Below are 4,797 nucleotides of genomic sequence, written 5' to 3'. Positions count from 1 at the left end.
TTATGATTAAGGAAAACAAGTTGTGGTGGGAGGTAGCCACCCTAGAACAATATCAAGCCTCCCGTATTGTTCCGAAAGGATTAAAAATTAATAAACAACCATCATTTGGTACTAGTGATGATATTTTTAAAAATGAATGGAACGCTATTTTGGAGAGTTGCTCTCAGTCCCTGGTTGATTTAATTATAAGGGAGAGAACCACCCTTCTGAAGAAACTTAATGATGAAATTAGTCTATTACAATCCTTGGTACATCCCTTCAAGGATTTAGATGATTTTGTTTCATACGAGAAAGATCTGTTATTTAAAATAAATAAAAATACTAAAGAGTTGAGGGAGAAAAAACAGAAAAAGTTTTTTAGGGATATTAATCTTCCAGTGGCTCTAGACGATACGCCATGTTCTACCATGGCACAATCCAGCTCACAGGCTGATGAATATGTTATCCCCCCCAATAATAATAAAATATATAGAATTAATCAACACAGGCGAGAGGCTATTAATAACCCTAGATATCCTGATGAACATAGAAACTATCAGGACAATAGAAGGCGCGAGGTTGCTAATAAACCCAGACACCCTAATGAATATAGAAATGATCAGGATAATAGGAACAATAAACATCACCATAAATGGGACATTAGGGGTGATCAATATAGGAACAACTATAATTCTCGGGCCCAAACAGGTCATAATAGACGGGACAATATGGCTAGAGAATGGGGAAACAATAGCATACCTCCCAACATGACCCTCTCCAGGAGGGACACAATGCTCTGCTTCTGGACTTTTCTCTTAATTTATTATTGCCTGCACCTGTTTTGAACAGGTTAATTGATAAGAAAGGTGTTTCACCACAGGTGATGGCAAACATAAATTAAGAGAAAAGTCCAGAAGCAGAGCATTGTGTCCCTCCTGGAGAGGGTCATGTTGGGAGGTATGCAATAGGCAGGAAAGAATTAATTCTGATTATACTCGGTTTAACCATCCGAATAGATTTTCAGCTTTAGAAAATCAGGAGCAGCAGAATTCTTAAGAATTAGAACGGTCTTCTTTTTTATGGGACCGCAGGACCCCAAGGAGGAACAAATACTAGTTATCAATACAAAGAAAACTAAGAGGGGAAAAAGAGCAGGTCAAAAACATAAACAAAAATATAAATCTAAGTCCCAAAGAAAAAAATCTAGTACTTTGCTAACTGCAAATAGTAATGAAACTGCTGGTATTGATTCAGCTAAGGGGAAAGTGTTTAATCTTACAGATAGAGAGCTGACTGAGGAAGAATTGAGAGTCCTCCAAAAAGGACTCAAATTTGCACCATCGTTTCATCCTAACTCTTTTAATTTATTTATCGATGTGCAAAAATACATAAGAAAGCTTACTATCAAACGTTTCTTTCTTAATAAAGAAACAGAAGACGGCTTACAACGTGTTGAACCCACTAATCCCTCTAGATTCAAACCACCATCCACTTTTTACCCCTCTAATTTTAAAGGTAGTTTCTTAGACTGTTTTAATTACGTGGTATGTGAGGAAATCAATAAAATAATACAAAGGGAACAGAAGAATAAAGGTAATAATTTCCATAGAAATAAAAAGTGCAATTTATCCAAAAAAGAGTTTAGTGCATTAAAAACACTCAAAGATGATAGTTCATTAATTATAAAGCCTGCAGATAAGGGTGGAGGGGTGGTCTTATTAACACGGGATGCATATATAGGGGAAATAAATAAACAATTGGGAAACGGTGATACATATAAAAAACTTAAGAATGACCCTACCTTAAGAATCAGTAAAGCTCTTTTAGAGTTAACTTCTGATGCTCTAAATAATAAAGTTATTAATAAGAATGAGTTCGATTTTTTAAATATAAAAGAACCAACTATCCCTTGTATATATGTTCTCCCGAAAGTGCACAAGGACCCCCTCCACCCACCGGGAAGACCTATTATTTCCGGTTGCAATAGTATCACAAGTAATCTTTCCGCTATGGTTGATCATTACCTTCAACCCTTAGTATTAGAAACAAAAGCCTATTTACGAGACACCGGTGATATTCTAAGGAAATTATCTTCATATAATTGGCAGGAGGGTGATTTACTTTGCAGTGCTGACGTAAGCACACTTTATACCATAATAAATAGAGAAAAGGGTTTGGTAGCGGTGTCCTACTTTTTGGATAAAAGCACTTTAAATTCTAATTTAAAGAAATTTATTTTAGATAGTATTAATTTTATCCTTACAAATAATTATTTTTTATTTGAGGGGTCTTTTTATTTACAGTGTGTGGGCACCGCTATGGGCACCAGGTTTGCCCCCAGTTACGCCAATCTATATATGGCCTACTGGGAAGACCAAGTGATATGGCAGGATGGCGTGCTGGCGGCGGGCCTGGTGTCCTGGCATCGTTTTATCGATGATGTGCTTTTTATTTGGAGGGATGGTGAGGATCTTTTTAATCAGTGGTGTATAGATCTTAATTCAAATGCTTTTTCTATTGTATTGACCTTCTCCTATAGTCCTTTGGAAGTGTCCTTTTTAGATCTTAACATATATATAGAGGACGGCCTTTTAAAAACTAAAACTTTTAGGAAAAAAACCGACTCAAACAGTTTTATCAGCATTTCCAGCCAACATCATAAAAATTGGCTGGCTGCAATCCCATTCGGGCAATTTTCCCGGATCAAGCGAAATTGCACAGATGATTCGGTATGTGAGGCGCAACTTGACGAGGTATCATCTAGGTTAAGCGCTAAAGGCTACTCTGTTGATCTCTTGAAAAACGCCAGAGATAGAATAAGTCTAGTTGAAAGAAAAGACCTTCTGAAGATTAAAACAAAACAGGACAATGCAAAACACAAACATGAATGGGCTTTTTTTAGCCAATATAATAATTGCCACCGAGAGATAGAAAAGGTCTTTAGTAATAATTGGAAATTATTACAACAAGACCCCATCATAGGTGGTGTAATTCCAAGCAAACCGGTTTTTGTTTACAGGAAGGCACCCTCTTTAAAAGACCATTTAGTTAGAAGTAATTTAACAACAGAGATTAGACAGAGCATCAGAACAAAGGGCTTCCATCGGTGCGGGGATTGCCTTATGTGCAAGACCGTTAAAACTAAAGATAAAAAAATTCAGCAGTTTAAATATTGAGAATAAAATATACCCAATCAATGAATTCATTACCTGCCACTCTAAAAATGATGTGTATATTTTACAATGCACTTGTGGCTTGCTTTATGTGGGTAAGACAACGAGACAACTAAAAGTGAGAGCAGCCGAACATATTTACAACATTCGGAAATCTCTTCTGACTCACAATGTCTCTGCTCACTTTCATAATCATCATGAATCAAGGGAATGTTTTATAAAGAATTTTTGGGGCATCCAATTAATATTACCTAGATCCAGAAGCCGTGATATAGATAAACGACTATCACAAGCCGAGATGCGGTGGATACACTATTTAGGAACCCTTGCACCTAAGAGTCTGAATGTGGACTTCGAGCTTAAATGCTTTTTAACTTAATTAGTTCACATATAATTTTATTCATTTTTATATTATGTAATTTCTACTATACACATATATATATATATGTTTATTTTAATTAATTGCCCCAGCGATTCATCCCCTTGAATTCCTGATGAAATCTATCCTTTGTTTTATTTTGATGTATTTTAAAGTTATTCTTTTTAAATATATATCTTTTTTATATATATATTTTTTTTTTATATTTTTTGTTTTTATTGATGCTTGCGTTATGTGATTATTTAGCTCCGGTTTTACGATGTGGAACATGTATATGGACTTCTGTTAGTGACTCTCATCATGAAAATGGATTGTGGTACGCATGTGAACCACCTCTGATCGAGTGGAATGCAAAATGTAACATCACTTCCGGTTCCGGTTGTAATGCACATGCTCGACACGTGGAACGCATGTGGAGGACTTCCTGTCTGTATGGAACGCAAACTGCGATGTCACTTCCGGTTCCGGTCGTGACGCGCATGCCGGATGCGAGGACGACGCGGATCAGCGGGAATTGGAAGCACCTGCTTCCTCTTGATAAAAGGACGCCTTAGGAGAGTATAAGCCATGCTACTGAGGAAGGACTTCGGTCTGAAACGCGTCTAGCGTGGCTTTAGGAGGGATACCCTGCGTGGCTTAAGATCTTGGGTTTGATACGGCACTCGCATTCCGGAAGTGAGTGCTGGAAAATTCCTCGGACATCAGGAACTTACCTATGCTGTTTTGCCAGTGGGGAACCCGTTATGCTGTATTTCTGTCAAGTGTTTGTAAGTGCATATGTGTATTAAAACTTTGAATTGTTTCTACATACTTGCACTATTTATATTTCTTTTTTATGGTACCGTGCATTTCATCATGGAGTCTGCATGAAAGATCTATCACAACCCTGGAATTGATGCACCTGTTTGATGCTGTATTTTGCCAGTTTGGGAATTTTATCAGGCTCAATCCATAATTTGCGTTTGTAAGTGTATCCTTTTAATAAAATCTGCAATCCTTTTTAAATAATCTGCACTATTATATATTTTTTCTTTTAACATGGTAAACTGTGGAAACCTACGGATTAAGAAAAATCTGCTCTTATGTTGACCACTTCCCTAAACGTTAAGTACTATTAATTGTGTCATTATCCACACTGGTGACAAGTGTTTTTGTACGGCGTTTTTCTGAATATATATTGTGAATGTGGTATTCTCCTTAGCGCTGGAGGGTGTATATCTATTTCTTTTTCTCTAAATCTGAGTCTTGTGGCAACAATGTGAGAGG

This window comes from Pseudophryne corroboree, chromosome 1, assembly GCF_028390025.1.
Source record: "Pseudophryne corroboree isolate aPseCor3 chromosome 1, aPseCor3.hap2, whole genome shotgun sequence".
Taxonomy (NCBI): Eukaryota; Metazoa; Chordata; class Amphibia; order Anura; family Myobatrachidae; genus Pseudophryne; species Pseudophryne corroboree.
Note: the sequence above shows the minus strand (reverse complement) of the source record.